This window comes from Macrobrachium nipponense, chromosome 19, assembly GCF_015104395.2.
Source record: "Macrobrachium nipponense isolate FS-2020 chromosome 19, ASM1510439v2, whole genome shotgun sequence".
Lineage (NCBI taxonomy): Eukaryota > Metazoa > Arthropoda > Malacostraca > Decapoda > Palaemonidae > Macrobrachium > Macrobrachium nipponense.
This window is the reverse complement of record NC_061088.1, coordinates 53,286,252-53,308,736: the sequence shown is the minus strand read 5'-3', so window position 1 is coordinate 53,308,736 and position 22,485 is coordinate 53,286,252. Positions and strand designations below refer to the sequence as shown.

The 22,485-nt window shown below is 37.6% G+C and overlaps 1 protein-coding gene across 2 annotated transcripts in view; it reads right to left on the bottom strand.

Moving 5' to 3' along the window:
* The window catches only part of LOC135216984 (ras-related protein ced-10-like), a 327,865-nt gene extending 305,722 nt beyond the window's left edge, over positions 1-22,143 (bottom strand). For both annotated transcript variants that reach the window (XM_064252551.1, XM_064252559.1), the window contains exon 1: positions 21,974-22,143. The gene's annotated coding sequence lies outside the window, so the exon portion shown is untranslated. The remainder of the gene's footprint in view (positions 1-21,973) is intronic.
* Positions 22,144-22,485: the final 342 nt, after the last annotated feature.

Genomic DNA, 22,485 nt, shown 5'->3' with positions numbered 1-22,485 from the left:
ATGGCAGTAGTAGCCTGCGTGAAAATGGGCACATAACCGAGTCGAACAAATATACACAAAGGCTATTTTTTATCTAAGGGATAAAAGAAAAAAAAAACAACCAAATCAGTATTTAAAATTCATAAAAAAAAACACCAAGGTGAACGCTTTTGTCCCCCGTAATTCTTTTGTTAAACTTTACAATTGGTGGCTTAGTATCTTTTATAGTAAAATATGCATAATAACTTGACCAATAGTCAGATTACTATAGTAGATTCACATCAACCGTCCATTTGATGTCTAGGTCAGTCCCTTACGACGCTCCTGATTGGCTGTTGATAAGCCAATCACAGGGCTGGAAACTCTGTCTATCTCGAGAGTTCACATGGGTAGGATCTATGTTCCACCTCTCTTGAGGGATACGTCCTTCAAAAGTATCCCTCAGGAGAGGTGGAACATGCATCCTACCTAGGTGAACTCTCGAGAGAAACTGCGATTTTCCAGCCTTGTAAGGGACTAGCCTAGACATCAAATGCACGGTTGGTGTGAATCTACTATAACACCATAGTCGCCGGTAACTTAATATTTAGAACTTCACCGATGACTTACACACCACCCAAATATTCTTTTTACAGTCTATGCATCACTATGATCAAATATGGTTACTTACAAACCTTTCCAAAGATATCTAATACATAGCAAGAGATGTCATCGCATAAACGCAAACGCCCAGTTTACAATGAGAAATATTTATATACGTATTTCATATGAAATAAAGCAACCAATACAAGGAAACTGAACAAGAGTATGGAAAACACATTCTCCACAGGATTAAGGAGAAACCATTTGCGGGAAGCCATCAATAAAGACATAAAAGAGCCTATAAAACCCCACAAATATCTAGCGCCGAGGGACCTCGAAAGACGTCACACAACCATGACTTCCCCGTAGATGAATGTGAACGGGAGACTCGTTCGAGCTTTCCTGGAACAATGAAATGACAAAGTGACCAGCTCATGATATTGAACAATTCTGCTTCCCTGGAAGTCTCTACCTCTGGCTTTTATCGCGACGGCTTCCGGCCACTTTAGCTCAACGGGGGAAGATCATGATCAAGAGATCATCAGACCTCTCTGCGATTACCTCAAGTCACCCAGTGGATCGAATTACATAAACCTAATTAAAAATTTCAGCTAAATATTCCAATCATATCAGAGCTCCTTATGACACGTTGAAGATAATTCAGTTGGTTCGCTGCTATAGAGGTTAGTCGTGTGGAAAGCCACTCAAGACGTCACGGGTTCGCGTCTCCCCAAGGGCGATGAAAAACCATTGGCTCTGTATCACGATCAGTTACTGCCGCAGTGTGGAGCCTGCGGTGGGAGGTTCAAACCAACACTCTTCGGAAGCTTCAATTTTAGGTCAATGGCGCCCCTGTGTGCTTGTTCCGGTGAATAGGTTTCATCAACTGAATAATACTAATATTAAGTCATGAAAATCCCTACTTGCTACAAGTAAGAGAGAGAGAGAGAGAGAGAGAGAGAGAGAGAGAGAGAGAATAATGATCTATGATCAGCCATCAGAAACAGGAGGCGGGTATCCTTTGGTTTGCAGCAACATCCGAGCAGAATACAAAGGGCAAATCATGAAGTAATGCAATGCTAAGCAAAGTGATTCCACGGAGAGCAACGAAAGTCACTGAAAGCAGTTTCTTAAATATATATTTTTCATGAATTCAGCTAAAAAAAAAAAAAAAAAAAAGGAATCGAAAAATTCTTGGAAAAGCTTCTCTCCTAATGAAAAGGTAATAACACCACCAAAATTCAAGCTGGCTTCAGGGGGGAAAAAATTGCAAAGATGAACAACAACTGCTTGAAAATGAAAACATCCCGAGCAAGGAATGGCGTTCCCACGGGATCTCGATCCTTAAATGAAGTCACTACGAAACAATCACGGCGGTTCCACCTGCATGCCATTCCAACAGGCATGAAATTAAATCTATTGCTCCGCCACAGGCTGTTCGCTCTGCGGTTGGTAATGCGTCAGTTTGCAGTGTTACCACACGCACAATTATCATTTAATCACTGAGAGTTTGCTGTAAAGAACACTACAGTTCTATCAGAGGGCCCCATCGTCATTGATTTCTATTTTTTATAATTCTACATACATATACATACAAACGTGTATCTATATATGTGTATATATAAATTATATATATATATTATTATATATATATACACTTATATATCAAATACTGTGAAATAATTAAACAGCCATTAACTACCAAGTTAAATAGCAGTTCAGCACCAATTACAATTCTACATGGAAAATGATTTATTGTTCCTTGAATTCAACTGCATTAAGAAATTCAAATAAGCTGTAGCAACGTCTGTGGAAAAAGACATTTAATGTCAGAGTCGCATCCAGCATTTTCAAGAATGTTCCACAAGGCTCCGGTATGTCTAAGAGTGCAACATACAATATGGTTCGTTCTAAACGTTTTCCAGACATGGTGCCCCTAAGCAAACAAACCATGATGAGTTTTACTCAAGTTAACCGCACAAAAAAATAATTAAATGATGTTTCCACCAAAACAGCAACATACATGAAACTGTAGTAAATATTATTTACATTGTTACTTCAGTTATACTGAAGTCACTGGAAAAAGAAACTTCGAGAACCATCATGCAAAACAGAAACCACCCTTAAACAAAACACTCCCTCTGTAAACTACCAAACAAACAAGAGGTAAAATTAAAAACACCTGAAAACAATCCTACAATCCAAATTCACTCCCTAACTACCCCTTGAAAACCATCCTCTGAACATGGCGTCGCTCCTAAAAGTACCTTCGTGAGAAATCCCTCAAAGAGCGCCCTCTGAAAGCAAACACAAAAAAATTGGAGGCCACTCCAAATATCCCCCTCCAAATGGGAAGTTCATCCATGAGGCACTCTTTGTAAAACCATCCTTCAAACCTCTGGCTGCTCAACACAGCAATCTTTGTCAACCCATCTTTCAAACCTGAAGTCACTCCAATAAGCACACTCTGAAAATTAACTCACAAATCTGAAGTCACTCCTTATGGCACAATCTGAAAAAGATATTGCAAACTTGAAATCACTCCCAATGGCACCCTCTGAAAACATTCATCCAAACCTGAAGTCACTTCATACGGCGCCATATCTGATAATAACCCTGCAAACCTGACGTCACTCCGTAAGGCACACAATGAAAAAAACTATGCAAACCTTTAGTCATTGCATAAGGCACCCTCTGTCGATAATACTGCAAAGCCTAATCCACTCAATAGCCATTCTGGATAACTGATGCTACTCCATGAAACACCATTTAAAAGCCATCGTGCAGGCCTGGAGCCACACCTTAAAACACCCTTTGGAAATCACTCTGCAAATCTGAAATAATCCCAGAAAGCAACCTTTAAAAAATATCAAGGAAATCTGAAGTCCATCAAAAATTACTCCTTGCATTAAATCCTAAGTTATGAACCTTTGTCTTCGCTAAACTGTTACAATACGAAATCTTTCACGTCTTTTACACCTAAAAAATATTACCGATATTACGATGACCTATGAGCCAGCTATTTCTGCTAAAAAGAAGATATATATATATAATATATATATTCCCTCTTGGCCGTACATTTGTACTTTTACTTAATATAATTAGGGGCCAACATAAAGGGTATATAAACATGCCGCCATGTCTGTTTAATGCAACTAGGTAGCACGTGTCTTCGTAATAATTGAACAGACAGGGCATACACTAATATTCGCAAGGGCATTCAATATTAATGAGGTAATTATATATTTTATTCGAAAAAATTCAGAGAATTTGCTCAAAAAAATTTACGAAACCATAAAGATTATATATCAAATTAACTTGTACGATTTTTATTCTAATTTTCTCCTGGGCATAAATACCATTAAAGCTAAAGTGACTGTTGCTTTAATGCAAACGGGAATCAAAGTCATAATTATCGTTACAACTGACTCTTATTTATTGATGTTTACATCTATATATATATATATATATATATATATATATTATATATATATACATAATTACATAATACACACATTTTTGCAATTCATACTGTACATTGCATAAAATCGAGACAATCCACTACGTTATTAGAACAATCTGCAAAACTTTCAAACATTCAGTGTACAAGCTGTGGCAATTGTGGTTAGTACGAAACAATGCTTTAAAAATTCCTTAACAATCTGCAGTAACTGGGCAATCATCATCACTCGAAGCAGTGGGCATTACCTTTCGGACAATTTCCAAATTGATGAAACAATTGTTTATATCCGATGAAAAGGTTGTCGGCCATTAGACACATTCTTGTTTATTGAAAAAACATTTGTCATAATTACAAAATAATTCCTATATTAGAGCTTTAGTCGAATGACAGCCTTAATTGGCCTACACGCAATATATTTGTTTTTCATGTGTGGCTTTAGACTATGTATTAGGATATGCTTTAAGACAGCTCAGTCACGCAGTACTCTTAAAACTCACGTTACTGCACAGTAACGTTAATTTTTTTGTACAGTAACGTTGTCTTTTTTTTTTATTTTCATTGAAATTTATGTACAAAGAAATATTACTGTAATGTATTGTGCAGTGTATTTTACTTCATGCATATACGGTCGCCTGCAAGAGTGTAAATACATCTCACGACCTTCGTGTGACAGCATTGCCAATAATGGTTTTTTTTACATGCTCCAAAGTACATTTTACAGTTCCTTTGTACAATATGGAAATGACCGTATGCTGTAAATTTTATCAGTGGATAAAACAATTACAAACTTAATTTGCAGTGTTTACTCAGTATACTGTACCATAGGTATTAAACAAAATAAAAGCTATTACACTAGTCATATATAAAAACTTGAGTAGTGGTCACAGAACATAAGAAAGGCAGGAGTGGTTAATGTAATATATCCATACTCTCCACACAATTTTGTAAATATTCATTTGCGTGCCGGTAGTTTTCTTTTCAACAATGACCTGTGTTATCACATAGCCTGACTGTGACAATTCTCTATCCATGATCCTTTCACGCCAAGCATCACGGTCATATTAACTTCTGTACCAGCTTGACGATTCATCACTTCCTTCTGGATCATATTTAACCTTTGCTTAATCTCTGCTTTAATCATAGAAACAATTCTCAATGGGATTCAGGAAGGGGGAATTTGGTGGAAGGTGTTTGATATCCAATGTACCATTATCCAAAGAAACATTTGAATGGCATGGCGCAGTGTCCATAATCAATACTGCCCTTTAATCGCCGAAAATAACAATGAGGTTGGAAAATCACTGAAAACTTTTCTGTTTAAACTCCTATGAACGATTTCATGATAGACCAAACCAACCCTGTTAGATATAGCGGCAATAACAGTTAAGTTTCTTCCACCCTGACTGCCTACCATGCGATGTAGTACGCGTTCTACTACAGGAGCTCTCCAATAGTGACGTCTTTTGAAGGTTGAATCCTGCCTCGTCAAAGTAAATGCGATGACACTGTAAACCAAAAGTATACATCCACTGTGCATAAGTAACTCTTGCTTCCCTTGTAGCTGGAGAATTCCGAGAAGCTGGTACATCATTGCAAGATTTCAGACTAATCCGCATTCCATCCAGGGATCTTGTTGAATCGGATACTGCTGGTTAATGGGACCCTATTTCACGAAACGTTCTATTTGAATTCTGCGAGGTTATGGTTGGGACGTCTTCAATTATCATAATCAGCAAATCCCTTCTTTCACCATCCAGTTTCGAGGGGCGTCGCCGTGATGGTGATGTTGCAGCTGCATCTCCACCCTTTGATATCTACGTATATATGATAGAATATGCAGTGGTGCGAACTCCTCCAAGTACTCTTGCCGCTTCAATAAAATCTTCCCCTGCATTGTTGGTCTATGATTCTCTGTTTATCGACTGGCGATACCCTGGGCATGATGACGAGGCTCTGGCAGGTGACTGGTCAAGCAAATCGATAACTAGTACTAACCTGATTCAGTGCTGTACTTCATCATTACACCTTCCTTACCAACCTCACTAAATGTAGAAAATAAGTAGCTCTTCCTTAGTGAGAGGTAGTTTTTTACTGATATGGGTTTGTTTGTTTGTTTGTTTGAATGGTGTTTTGACGTCGCGTGGAACCAGTGATTATTCAACAACGGGACCAACGGCTTTACGTGACTTCCGAACCTCGTCAAGAGTGAACTTCTATCACCAGAAATACACATCTCTCACACCTCAATGGAATGCCCGTGAATCGAACTCGCTGCCAACGAGTTTGCACGCCAACACCATACCGACCACGCCACTGAGGCGCTTACTGATATAGGTAGTTTAGGACTAATGATTCGTGGCATTCGATGGCGTTCAGCTTAATCAATAATTGTTTACAGATGCATAAAGCCACATTTTGCTATTTGTTTTTGACTTATGCTGATTGTCTTCAATTCTGATGAAATGTTTTCTGTAAAAAACGATTATTGTTGCTGAACTCTGAGAATTGTTTCACCGTTGTTGTTATTCTCTTATCCTTTGTGCCATTTGCCTTAAAGATGAGGAAAGTGTCGTAGTTTTGCCAAATGTCTAAAAGATAAGATGATCTTGTTTCGCTTACAGTTCTAAGTGTTGAAGAGTTTCTCATTTCATCCAGTTGTTATGTTGATTGTCCAAACAAGTTTTGAACCATGTTTATCGGATTTGCGGAATGTACAAAATATATTGCAAAGATTACACACACACATACGTATATATATATATATATATATATATATATATATATATATATATATGTGTGTGTGTGTGTGTGTGTGTATAAATATATATATATATATATATATATATATATATATATATATATATATATATATATATATATATATATATATTCCTCCACTTTATCTTCAATGTTCTTTACGTTCAGTAAACTTCTACCCGCCCTTCTCACAGTCCTCATAAATATAAGGATTTGGTCTCCTGGTTCTTCTGGTGGCTACCGAAGCCCAGCTGACACTGCCTCGTAACAATCTCCCAGGGGTTCTGCGTAGCGTTGGACATGTCCCAGCCATCCGAAGTTCCGTTTCATCATTGCCTACATATGGATCATCCGTCATTTCCCTTTCGGTATCATTTCTAGCCTACATATGGATCATCCGTCATTTCCCTTTCGGTATCATTTCTAACTCTATCATGCCAACTGACTCCGAAGACTCTTCTGATGGAGTCATTCTCAAGTCGAGATTATCTTTCACATATAGTTACTTTATCATACCATGATTGTTTATCAATAAAGATCACACTACACAACGCATAATCTTATGTATGCAATTTTAATTTATTGGACATCCAAAGTTTTTTCAGCCTGCCCTATGAGTAGCCCTTTTTAGTCTTCCACTACATTTCAACTCCAGAGAACCTTAATCATTCAAATATGTAGGAACCACTGTTCCTACATATTTGAATGATTCGGCTCCATTCGTCCTTCCTTTGTAAATTTTGAGTCCCATCTAGACATAATACGATGTATTCTAGCCTGCAAGGTTTGTAAATTTTGTAATACTTTGCTGGTACAAACACACACATTATATATATATATATATATATATATATATATATATATATATATATAGATATATATATATATATATATATACAAATTAAAATACATGTTTGTTAATTCATCAACACATAAAATCAAGACAATATCAATATCATGCTTCAACAACAATATAATCGTCATATATAAAACCTAAAGGCAAACTAAAAACAATCCTTAAATAATCCGTAAAAATTAATACTTAAGGAAAGATACGTGCGGACTTCATCGTACCCTCAAGTAAATAAATAAATAAAAAAAAATAGGAACACCGGTACAGAGGCTACAGTACAACCCTTCGCTAGTGCAAATTGATTATACGACCATCAACCGGAGTACGGCAACATGATCCATCTGCCATAAACAGACACTGATTACTGATACATAAGTCAACTGAGAACGGCATAACTGAAGGAGTGATGCTAACAGCCCTAACATAATGGCAGTTTGAAAGAAGAAACGGAAAACTCACACAGCATCAATCATATCGTACATGAATATGCAATGACTGCTAACACGAATGCAGCATCTGCATATAAATACGAGCACACAAATACCTTCAGACTGGCTTCAACCTGGGGGAACGTGAACTTGACACGACACGGTCCTCCCTTGAGAAATCCAACTAGCATCTACAAATTATTTTGTGTGCATGTCCAAGAAATGCGCAAACCAAACTTGAACATTAACACAGGTCTTCCATGTCAAATGAAAAGGGGAGCGTTGGGTCAAGAGCGTCGACCTTTCCTCGTCCTCGTGTTGTTTGCACAGATTCCAGCATCAGTTCATAAATAAACAGGCACCCCGCACCCCACACCACAAGCGCAGGATAAAGGATAACATGCAATCTAAAACAGCAGTGTACGAGTCCACACTTCTTTCCTTGGAGGTCGTCATAAAAAGTATAAATGAAATGAAATACGTAGAGGAAATCTTCGGAAAAGAATAAAACGCGACAAACTTAACAGCCCAATCGTAAATCCTCACCGAGAGAGCCAACACCACATCAGCATACCGAAGACAAAAAGGCCCTTCCTTCTTCACCTCCACTCACCGGCGAAGTCTGGCAACAGATAGGAACAGACTCCGCAGGACAAGGCGGCAGACGCCCATACCAAAATGGCTCCTTGGAAGAGCACCAACGACATGAACGCTTCCTTGGTCGATGATGTCACACACTCAATATCCTGATCTGCCAAACAATAGATCCGCGATGTCACATTACCCCGACAGACCCAAAACTATAGCTCGATGACGCCAAACAATATCTTGATATGGCTAAACAACGGTTTAATGACGTCACCACAACCCTATCCTGATGGGCTAAGACCACAACAACGCCTAGAGGGGATAACTAACTTCATTACATCAGCCAATGTCATGACGGACTTAGCGAAAGTTATATCATGACGTCAAATATACTGCTCTTGTAACGATAAACAAAAATTCTGCTTTGACATCACAACCACTATCTTAATGGACCAAAAAACAGATGCAGCATTCATCCTTGTAAAACCAAAAAGAAAAAAAGAAAAAAGAAAAAAAAAATCCTTCAACCGCTGCCTGTTACTTTCCCACTGCACTTCAAGAGTTATTTGATAGCCTTGACTGGCTCCCCTCCTTTTTTCAGTTTTCACTTTTGATGGAATCTGCAGATTAATCCCAGATTCATTCGTTTCTCTTCGGTCACTCAATCGCATTCTTTCTGCACTCATTTTTCAATGGGATATGCCAAATCTTCAGTTTATATACGCATCGCTGCAAATCACGAAGCTCACTTACCAACCTCATTATTAACATTATATATATATATATTATAATATATAATATATATAATATATATATATATATATCTATAATATATCTATATATATATATATATATATATATATATATATATCACATCATAACTTACTAGCAGGCTAGCACAACTACCCTCAATCCTACGTTTCAACGGCTAAAGGCTAACGACTAAACATTAGTCTTGAAGAAGAACATCGAGTGATCAAATTCAAGGCAAAATTCCCAGCCCCGTAACGTTATGGCTGCTTCCCTCCGTCTCCAGACGATTCAAGGTCGACACTGTTTCGTGCATCAAATACATATGAATATGTATGTGTATATGCATATGAACATGTACAATTTGACTTTTGCAGCTAGTATTGGATGAGGTTGCCAGCCATAATTCCAATCACTAATATTTGGGTATGAACCCAAGTAAATCAACTAACCACCAAAACAGTCACGGCTTAGCTAAACAGAGGAACAGCGAGTTTTAAAATCAAGTGTCTATTTCGTTTCTGTCTCAAATGAGATCTGAATCTGTATCCTCAGGCTAGAAAAACGAGTGTCTTTAACATTAAATACTAGTGCTTTTATTCTCTGTAAAACAAATAACCAACTACCGACATAATGACTATTATGCCTTTTACACAGGATCTGAATGCATTGCCGATCTTCTGACAATATGAAATCAAACAAAATCACTGTGAGATAATATCCTTTCACCTTCAACATGACATTCCCTTCATACAACAGATAAACCGCAATATCCACCACCAACTTGTATTTATCTTTTTGCGAAATGGAAAACATTTGGGTAACTTCACCTGCAACGTTTCCAAAGCTGCAATGAGAAATCCAGACCAAAAAATATATCCCTCTAGAAAATAAATTAACTGCAATACACTTCAAAACACTGCACCATCTCCCAAGTATAAAAGATAAACCCGATTCCCTTCATTAACATAACCTCTGAAATGCATTCCGCTTCAACAAATAATTAAAAATAAAAATAAATAAGCGAAATAAGAGATAAGACTTTCGGCCAGGGACATAATTTGCACCAACTGCGTAAAATTCAGACCCCCAACTTCTTGATTTAAAGAAGGTGCGCTCTCTCTCTCTCTCAAACACACACACACACTGTAATATAATACGGCCTCTAACTGTTGAACAAAAGTCTTTTTGCAATTGTCGTCTGTCCCATGACGCCAACCAAGACGTAATGAGTGGGAAGGCGGCGGCACCAACCACCACCACCACCACAAAAAAAAAAAAAAAAAAAAAAAAAAAACTGCTTTTATCAAAATGCACTAAAAATAAAAAATAGACACTCTGGTGTGTCTTGGTGTCTCAAAAAAAAAATTTCTACTTTTTAGCGCATTTTAATTAAAGCGTTTTAAATTTTCCTTTTTTTTTTTTGACAGAGATTGTAAGATTTATGATGATAACTAAAAAATTGAACGTGATATCCTGTCGAGCCTGGAGCTAACTAAATTATTCCACCGAGTCAAAGAAGTTGTGAAAAATCCAGAGAGATTCGTACAAGTCCTGAAATATTGGGAGAGGTCACTGTAGGGTCACTAGAGATTACTGCTGACTTACTGATCATGTAAGGTTGTATTATTGTTGCCTGAATTGAGTAACCATGCAAAATTTCACGTCCTTCGGACGAAAGGAACAGGCCGAAAATTGAGTTAAAAGATAAGACCCAAACAGATGGGCAGACGGAGGAGTCACGTTGAATAAAGGGATGTAATAAAAAAGCAAGCTACATAAAAGCGTATAATAATAACAAAAAATGGGGGGGAGCTACCATTGTTAACAGTAAGAAGGAACTCTTCCTACTAAAAATGAAGAGAAACTACCTCTGTTAAAATTATAAAAAGCTCCTTTGTAAAATGAAGAGATGTTCCCTCTGTTAAAATAGAGCTGCTGCCTCTGTTAAAAGGAGAAGCTGCCGGTGTTTAAAATGGAGGAAAAGCTGCCTCTGCTTAAAATTAAGCGAAACGGCCTCTGCTGCCTTTGTTAACCCTTCCTGTAGTCGAGGAATTCACTCGAACGAGTTGACGAAAAGCACATTTCCAAAAGACTAAGACTTTAAAATGGAATAAATTTATTGGATGCATGATCATGAATATGTTTAGAATGTATCGTTCGCTTAATAACATACATATGTATGTATATGTATACATTACAATGATCAGAGAACTACAAAAGGCTTACGCTTTCAAATCCCCTTATCAGACAATTGCTGGTCTAAGCAGGGCTCAAGGTTTTCGTTGCCGGATCAAGATGATCAGAATCGGCCTCAAAATCTACTGGATCAAATCTTCGACCCAAAGCCAGCATAACAAAATTTTCAAAAGAAAATATTTCCTTTTCATTTTATAATAAATCTGATTCCCAGACAAACATGTACGTAAGTCGATATTTTCAAGATGTCTTCAGACTGGATGCCTAACACAATATACAGGCGGAGAATAAGTCATAATCTGGCAGTATTGAGGATAAGATCCCTACAGATTTAAAATGGTTCAAATATCGTACATAATGAAAGAACACAACTTAATTCAGTTGAGGTAGTCACAAGGACACATTCCATCTCTGTCCACTTCCAATGAGAATGCGTGAGCGAGTGTTCCCTCAATGTTCACACGAGTCTGCTCGACTGCACCCCGGCGCAGCATCTGAAGTTACGACACAATAAAGTTGGACGTAACATAACTCATGTACTAAAGGCCCCAGGGTGTAAAAGAAGCCTCCAAAACTGCTTGAGGCAATGTTCCGAAAAGCCCAGATCCATACTATCGCGTGGTTTTTGGACTCTGCAGAGCTCTGAGTAATGATGCAGCTATAACAATGGGGCAACTAGAAATGTTGGTGGGCTACTATAATTCTATTATTATGAATTTACGCGACCGGAAAAACAAATACGGGACTGATACAAACTATGTTCCTAAAGAACAAAAAATAGCGTAATAGCAATTTTGATATTTTTTACAATAATCCAATTGTGTGGGGAGAGGAGAGAGAGAGGAAGAGTGGAGAGAGAGAGAGAGAGAGAGAGAGAGAGAGAGAGAGAGAGAGAGAGAGAGAGAGAGAGAGAGATATTACCCGAATATATTCAAATACCCAACTGCCAGCGCCTACAGCCAGCCAACTGAGCACAAGCTATAATTTATGAAAAGAAAAGCTCAAACCAACTTCGCAAGACCTAAAACTCGTTCTTATACGACAAATTATAGCATCATCTACTTCAGTTTGCCTGAGTCAAACTCCGAAGGCTGAATCAATCCATAACAGTGAAGCACCGCATCGACGTCACTGTTAACCACCAACTAGAACTCCCCTGGAAAATCCCTCTCCCCTTCCCTATTCATAACACTATTATTATTATTATTATTATTATTATTATTATTATTATTATTATTATTATTATTATTCACAAGATAAACCAATATTCGTATGGAAGAGACAAGAGGGACACTGACTTGAAATTCAAACTTCCTAAGAATATGGTGCTCATCTTTTGAAAGAAGTTACAGGAGATAAACAGAAAAAAAAGATACATTTATAAATTAATAAACAGATAAAAATACAAATAAATTATTAAAACACAAAGCGCATTGTTTTAGGGTAGTCATATATATTGCGTCTTCGCTGGAACGTTCGAGGTTCTAACTGCACATCCTCCGGGAGACCGTTCCACAGTCCAACGGTGCGAGGAACAAACGACCTCTGGAACTGGGAAGTCCTACAACGCGGCACGCTTAGTGCAGATTGTTGCTGCTGTTCAACAATTCTGGTCGCTCTCGGCAGGAAATGAGGATCAGGGATCAATTGTGATAGCGGAAGTTCCCTGTCTGGATACAGCTTATGAAAATTGACAAACATGAGACCATCCGTTGATGGTCAAGTCATAACTGCTACTGTTAGGAAACAGAAACCTGACTACCGAGCACTGATCTGCTCATCAGTCGTTGCAAGGGCTGTTCTGGAAACAAAAGTCAAATTCGTAATGATCCACGCCATCGTTAAATTATACATCAGCTGTTCAATGCCATTTATAAATACCGTAAGATGCCAATGCCTGATTATTCAAAAATTTTGGCCTAAGAATAGGGACGCTCATGTTCTCCATTAGGAAAATTCTACTTAAATTTATAAATAGTTCAATTAGGTGCTGGCGAAAAGTAAAGAGAAGGCTCACCGGCTCACAACCTTCAATAACACGTCATGAAGTGACGTCAGCATACCAATCAAAAGGTTTGTAAACATCACTGGCAACGTAATGTTAGCTATTTTCACAGAAAAATTTAGGAATCTTTCCTAGATAATGACCCCAGGGGTTTTACCCCGGTATATATCCACCTTTGCGGAATGTTTAGTACCACAAGCCCATTGGGGATTACCGTAAAAACAAAAAAACTGTAAATACCATAAAGATAAAGACCCCTAGGAAATATGAGTCCTAGATAACGAGCCCCGAAAACCCTTGGCGGTCACACTGAAATTTGAACTAGACGTATAGATGCACAGAAATTAGATTCACTCAAACACTTGAGAATTTAGTGCAGTCGTGAAAACACAAAATGAAAAACAGCAAGTGCAGTCACTCGCTAATCTCTAAAGCTTGTGCGGAAACACTTGCCATATTAGTATTCTTGCAAAACAACACGGAGGCTCTTGTTGATATCCTAAGCTAGTCTTGCATATATTATACAGTCCAGCTTCTGAAAAGCCTGAGAAGGTTTAGGGAGGAGGCTAAAAAGCCATCTCGGAAATATCCGCTGCTAAAAATCAACCAATTCTCAACTCAGCCATGAGACACATCGGAGTGACCCCTTCCATTCTATCCAGGCAATCAGCGGGCTTAATTAATACCTCTTAATGGAATAGGGAAGCTATGGGAGGCCCAAGGCTACTGTTCTGACTTCCCCTGGGGAACTGAAAATCAAACTCTGGAGATTGCGAAAGCGTTATTGGAGGTCTCCTCTCTCTAGCTTGGTTGGAGGCAGGGAATACGTATAGGCTCCATGATCAGTATCATGACATAACTTAAAAAGAAGGGATAATGACTCCCTTATTATCCAATAGGAATGAAGTGACGGTCTCCTGCGACGGTCACCTGAACGTTCGTTCTTATTCCATCCAAAAAAGCGTCACAAAAGTAAACGGCACAACGAAAGTTAACTCAGCATACAAATAACGGAAAGGAAACGAGCGCCTCAAACATGTTTACTCCCACGTTTTAAAATGAATATATGCAATGATCCGACACCTGAACTTCAAAAAGGTCATACCAAGTGACGTGCGCGTGTGGGCTGGAGATTATTGACTTGCTTTCGTGTCTGGGCTTGCAAGGCAATTAGTAACAGTCATATTTACATCAAACTCAAAAGTATACAAATATATATAATGAAATTGAGCAGAATGTCTTCTTTAGGATACATTACTCAATATTAAATGCCACGTGACTAGTTGACGTTTACGGTCTTCTCTCCTTCAGGATCCAATTTTCCGGCATTTTCTTACTGCAAATCGCCCAACTAAAATCCCGAATGTAAATCATTCTCAACCGACGATTGTTTTCAGGCTACCAGAGGATTATGAAATCTTATGAGTACACACCCATAACATGAACCAAAGCATAAAACTGCCATATAATAGCCAGAAAGCGCAGAATTCCAGTATCCGAAACTAAAAAAAAAAATAACTAAATAAATAAAATAAAGAGACGTTATTACAAACCCCTGCCGATTAAGAACGTGCCTACTGGAAGCCCGCCTTCATTTTGCAGCCGAGTACTCTCTTTCCCCTCACGAATGATGGCCTGAAGCCCCACCGCAACCTTAGGCCTCCAACTAATACATTTACGTTTTAATCTCGAGGAGGGCGTCGAGCCCTTTCGTGGATTCAGATATTGGGGAGTACATTAATAAGAGCTCGACAATCCACGAAATGAAATCCACGAACCCCCACCACCACCTCCCCCCCCCCAAAAAAAAAAAAAAAAACAAAAAAAAAAAAAAAAAAAAAAAAAAAAAAAAAAAAAAAAAAAAAAAAACTGTTACGAGAAAAAAAACACCAAATTACGTCATTAACTGTACGGATGCAGGGGTAACAGTTACTCAGACATACTGAGAGAAAGGAATTGGTTGTGTGTGTGTGTGTGTGTGTGTGTGTGTGTGTGAGAGAGAGAGAGAGAGAGAGAGAGATGGCCTATAAAGGAGGATACAGATTTGCACAAAACAGAAACTGCTGCTATCAGAGCACGAACTTAAAGAAAGAAGCAGAGGCATGATGAGAGAATATAATCTCTAAATAGATCGTTTAGGCCGAGCGATTACTACGCCACGTCTCCTACTTAGGCTACTCCCCTGCATGCTCATATCAGTATCCCAGTAAACCTACAGTCTCTAGGGTACAACTTCACCACGGCGCAACAGAAACCGAGCACAATTTATTTCATTTCGGGAAATCCTTCGAACAAAACAAAAACAAGAATGACTGACGCGCTTTTTCCTAGATACATAATCCCGTTTTTGCATTCAGCCGTAAGCCTAGCGGATTCTCACAATAACCGAGATTCCAGTCTTATTTTGGAGTGTATCTTATATGCCCCACATATCATACTTGGTGCTTCTGCCACAAACCAGATTTCAGTCCCTATCTGATCAGTCCCAGTTCTGCTCGTTGGCACACACCCAACTGTATGCATAAACAAGGTTGAAAATCAACAAAATCTGTAAATGTGATGCTTTGGTGATAAATTTCCATTACTTAAACACAGGCTTTTTTTAATTATACATTTTTACATCTACAGGCATATTTTATTACACATTCATATATATATATATATATATATATATAGTATATATATATATAGTATACTATATATATAGTATATATATATATATATATATATATATATCACATATAGTATGTCTGTATTTCGCCACAATAGTCTCGTGGAAGAAGTACATAAAAGATCCATCCCTGAAAATAAAAGGCGACACCAAGACTTTCAACTCATATTTCAAAGTCATCTTCAGAACCCTGAAGATAACCTTGGAGTAAAAGTTCAAAATCTTGGTATCTCCCTCTTTCAGTTTCACGTGAAGATCTCATCTATATATAGTATGTATATATATATATATATATATATATATAGCTATTGACAAGTGATTTATATGGTATGAAACAACTTTAGCACAAGGAAAATGAAAGTCCTTTGAAAATGTGTTTGAAATTAAAACGAAACCGGTAAGGATTTACACCCACTGTTGCACTTCCCCTACGACCGTCACTGACGATGCATATATGAAATGTAGTTTTCATTAACCTCATAATGAATCTTGCATGCTAAACGTCTGCTTTTTTTCATTCCACATTAACCACGCGGATTCCAGGAAGAACCAGTCAGCGTTTCTCAATTAAAACCTGACTTATCAGAAGGTAACCAGACCACAACTCGAGCCAGCTCCCGTAACAGGTAACTCAACAAACCAGAGCCCATACCGACGTATAAAAGTCCAACTTAAACTTGAATCTTTGGAAGTCCTCCTGTAGACTCTCCATTTGACATGGCTCGTACTTTACAACGTCCCTGAATATATTATTATTCAGTGCAATAGTGATTTACAAATACTGGAGATATAACTTCAGTTTCATGTTGAAACAAGTGACACTTTATTTCTAAAGTAATAAAAAATATCACTTTCAGTTTTAGAATATCTGTGCATATTCCTGTCTTAATCCCGAACGTTAAAATTGAAGATGGGCAAAAACGTTTTAGAAAAATACTTATTCATGACCGTGATGTTTGAATCTGACTTTACTAACCGATAAGTATCAGTTAAAATAACCTTTTCCGTTGTAACAATATCCTCATAAAAATGAAAAACTTTCGCACTTTGGAAACACAGATGAGCTTTTTCTAGCCCTGCAAATATTCCAGCAAACATTAAGACCCGATAAAGAGGAGATCTCAGCTACAACCCACTCAGCGAGTTATACACAACGTATTCAGACAGTGAGTATATATAGTCATAAATGATTTAAACATATTTGTTAGCCATACGCAACTGTAACAGACAAGGGCTCGAAAATCCAAAAGGAGATAAAATCCACGACTAAGACAACCGCCAGATTCAAAACTGATAAAGCCTTGCCAGGACGCCTGCTCCTACCAATTGAAGGATGCAGTAAAAGAGAGAGAGAAAAAAAATAAAAAAAATAAAACTCTAAACACACTTCCCCCAACCATAAACTGAGAAGGAAATGTGGATTACTCATCCCGCACCTGTTATGATTACACGCACGACCAACATGCCTAGTTTCAAGCAATTCGTCTCGAGACCCGGAATCTCCGAATCCTGAACGAATTATTTTCAAAATGCACTTCTGAACATACAAAGACCGAAGTGAAGTGACATAGGCAATATGCGCAACGAACAAGGCATAAACACATCCACTACAAGTTCCGGCTGAATAAAGATGTCAACAAATGTTTTTGTTTATAATATATATATATATATATATATATATATATATATTATATATGAGTAACTTGATCACGAAGTATATAAAACGTGATGCTATGTATAAATAAAGGTTTTTTGCCACGAAGGAAAAAAAGAAAAAGCGAGATAGCCAAGTACTTTCGGTCTCGCTTTTTCATTTTTTCCTTCGTGGCAAAAAACCTTTATATATATATATATATATATATATATATATATATATATATATATATATATATATGCTAACAATAATGATAAACATGAACTTTCAGATGCACAAAATTAAAATTCCATGCATAAACAAGCAAGGTTCATTTGAAAACAGCTGAAACCCACAATGCAGACGCAATAAAAACAAGTATGAAAACAGCGATATATGCGTGTATATATATATATATATAAATATATATGTGTGTGTGTGTGTGTGTGATAAAAATGAACTTAAAAGTGACAATCTTCAAGCACAAATATTAATAAATTCCATTGGTTAGCCCCAAACCACGGCAAGGTCAATATGAAACAGCTGTTACCCGAAATATGCCAGCCTAGAATGAAACACTAGAAATTGATCAAAACACTCCAACGGAAAAAACAAATATCAATAACAACAAAACTACTACAAAAGGTTGGGCAAACAAATAAGAATAATAACAGAAACTTCATAACTTACACCATGCAACAAAAATCAATAACTAAAGTAAAACATCCTCACGTCTGCAACCTTTTCCTCTCAATGGCAATCACTCATCTATAAATACATATTTATTCACCTGTATCTCCTCTAAGGACGAGGCATTCATAATGTTCCTTCTTCCGCTCTAAGATTGCAATTTCCCCACCCTTCCAACCCTCTCCCCCACCCATATCCCCTAAGCTCAATTTAATAAGACTATCCTCACCCCTCCAAACAACCGCCCCTCCCCCGTCCTCTAACCCAGCCTCCACTTCACTTAGACTTCGACATTATTTACATTCCTCTTGGTCGCACGTTGCTTCACTGGATATCTCGGCCTTCGTTAAAACTTTTGCATAATCTGGGGCAATTCGAAACTGACCAAACAGTTGCCCCTATATTATGTTCAGTGTCCGGGAGTTAATATAACTACCTCACAATTAACCGGCAATGTAACAATTTTTAGGTGTTTCGGGAACACAAATCTGGGGCGGGTAAAAAGTCCCATCGAAAGATGACATCAGCGATATTCTTTTATCAAAAAGCAAAGCAAACTTACGTAACTATCCTGCATGCATAAACCAAAGCTATCGGGCTAGTCTTATGAGCTGCACACTCTCTAGGTAGGGGAGATCCACACCAACCAGATTTCGTGTTCCTTTAAATACATACCACACAGAAAAACTTGGTTAAGGACCCATGCCAGTAGGCCGTCTTAGGGCTGATTCACACATTATGCGATTCGTTTAAGACTATATTGTCTTCAATGCAGAATTTAATGGGGCTATTACCGCTTGAATCGCTAGTTATTCCTAGTCTCATATGTCTGGAAAACACCTCGGTTGAACGAAACTTGCACGTAGGAACGCGCACTTGAAGGGTCTTCTGTTTCATGTTACCTTGATTTGGGTATGAACTTATTAAGAACCGAATGGGATATTACTATTACTGAGTAAAAAAATCACAATGGGAATGGTCAAATTCTCGATATCTACTAACTACCAGAGAAGCACAACATGCTATTTGTCTTACAACCATTGCCATATATATATTGTTGTTGGTATCAATAATTTTACGATCATTACAACCGCAGTACCACTGCAATTTATGTGTAAGTTATTATTTTATTTGTCACGGAATGGATACGTTAAATTGGTGGACAATTCTCATACAAAGACATTTTTATTATATATACAAAATTTTTATTATACAACACTTCAACATCCCATAAAAATATACAACATTTTTTATTATACAACACTTCAACATCCCATAAAAATTTAAAGTTCACAATGACGAACTTCTTGTTTCAAACTCAGGGAAGCTAAAACCTTTTATCAAAATTTACCCAGAAATACTTAGGGCAACATACCCAGCTGAGAAAATTAAACATCATCCTTTTATACAGTCATTAAATCTCAGTGGAAACACAGTTCAGTCACACACGGTCACGTTAAAAATGAAGTTACTGTATCATTCACTGTAATTAATTAAAATTCTAACTTATGAATTTGTTGGAAGCACCAAAACAGTCATTATATTTTTTTTATTTTATTGACAATTTACATTGTTATCCCCAGAAAGCGGTTTTGAATTGTTGGTAGGGGCCAAAGTTGAACTGCTCTGGCCGGGGGCCTACAATGCTAAGAGAGCCCTGCAACTGATTACGCGAGCAGAACGGAACCAATTAACATGAATACGTATTAACAAACTCTTTAGTTTCTGCCGCTTCCTATCACCACTTCAATACTGTACACCACTTTTTCGACTTTAAACCATCTCCCATTATAATTAGTGCCTCTAGTGAAAAACATCAGACAAATACAATAATTCATTTTTGTAGCATGGCTGAACCCAAAAGCAAGACCTTTCTACATCTCGATGCCCCGGGCCTAGCTTAAGTTAGGTTAGGATGCACCACAATATATATTTCACTAAATTAAGGTCAGGTCAGGTCAGGCCGAAATTTGGGGTCCACTTGAGTCAACATTGATAAAATTCTGCCTGTAATACTATTAAAATTGTAAAATATTGTATATTTTCTCTAATAAAAGATAAAAAAGTGGCTGCTTGGAAAATGATATATATCTATATAGCCGATGGTCTCCAATTTTCGTCTTTGCCATAATTTCGAATCGGTTATTGCCATCATATCAACGCCTGGATGACAACGTATACTAAAAATATTTAAATGTCATCCCTAACGGTAGGATAAAATTATGTTTGCTAATTTTTTGCCAATCAAGTCGAATTTGACAAAATTCTGTTTGTGATACTATTGAAATTGTAAAAATATTGTATATTTTCTCTAGTAAAAGACTTTAAAAAATTAGGTTACGATACAGCCTAGTTCAACACTTAGTTTCGTATTCCTAACCCACTAACACAAGTTTCACACAATGATCTCACAAAAACTACTTGATGTGCGGTACGCAATATAAAAGGAGGTATAAACCAAAATATATATTTAAACGAAATGAAGAACCTCTTAAGTACTATATTTAACGCTCTCGCTCACATTTACTCTCACTATCTCCATAATAAACCCCAACTTCTGTCATTCTTTGTGGCCCATTTTCTTAAACCACAATTTTACACACACACACACACACACATATATATATATATATATATATATATATATATATATATATATATATATATAGTGTTGTAATTCTGATTCAAACCAGTTAGCATTGGCCACAAGGCCGGCTAAAGAAACTGCATACTGTCAATACCATGGTAATGCCCCGTAGTACGTAATTACTCTACCACGGTGACTACGACAGAACTTATTGCTGTTAATTAATCATGCTTATGCTGAAAAAAATATTTTGTGTTCGCAATTAGTACACATGAATAAAGTTTAGAATTACAGTAATTTCATATCAGAGAGAGAGAGAGAGAGAGAGAGAGAGAGAGAGAGAGAGAGAGAGAGAGAGAGAGAGAGAGAGAGATGAGAGAGAGAGGAGAGAGAGAGACCATCCTTTCACCCACTGCAATGGGCATTCCTAGTTTTTTTCTTTAGCCAAAGCCTTTCTGATCCTTCCCTCCCGGTTATCTTCATTGCCACCCCCTCGTCACTTCGGTCTCTGCTAACCCGCCATAAATTGTTTCAAGGGCTGTTTATTACACACAAATAACAAGTCGTCGTCTAATCAAGTCACAATGAGCAAAATTTGTGATGTATTATCAATCTTCCAAATGCATAATTATCACCGAGAGATGTATATTCACGGATGATGACTTCAAGCTATTAGATATGATAACGACGGCATGTTTAACGCAACATGCAGCTCCACCACGTTTGATCTCAAACCATTTCATCTACTAAAACTACAGCAACATTGTAAAATGCAATGTCTTCCCTACCTTATCAATGATCTTAATGTATTCCACAGATTGTAAGGCAGTGACACTAAAATCCAGCACGGACACGAGACACAGTACCGGTAGTCGGAGAAGTGAAACAACCTCACCACGTCATTCCCGGCCCATAACTGAAGGCAGCGAAGTTCGCAAGGCAAGCGGGAGCCCGGCAAGGCAAGGCAAGGCAAGGCAGTGTGAGGTGATGGTCGGTCTCTCTCTCTCTCCTCGTCTGTCTGGCAGTGTCCCGCACCGTCTGCAGATTGTCCGTTGACAGTTTTTCGGGCAGCTGCATGCATAAACACACTTAACCAAAATTAAAATAGGCTTGATTCCAACGCGTCGCATATCTATGCGAGTAATATGTTAAGCGAGTAATATATGTTTGTCACCTTACATTGATGTTTCATTTTAAAATAAACCGAAAGCATTCGTTTTGCATATTTTCAGAGAATGCAACTTTGTCATTGTGAGGAGCTTTTTCATTGCAAACATTGAGACAAACATTTAAATATTAC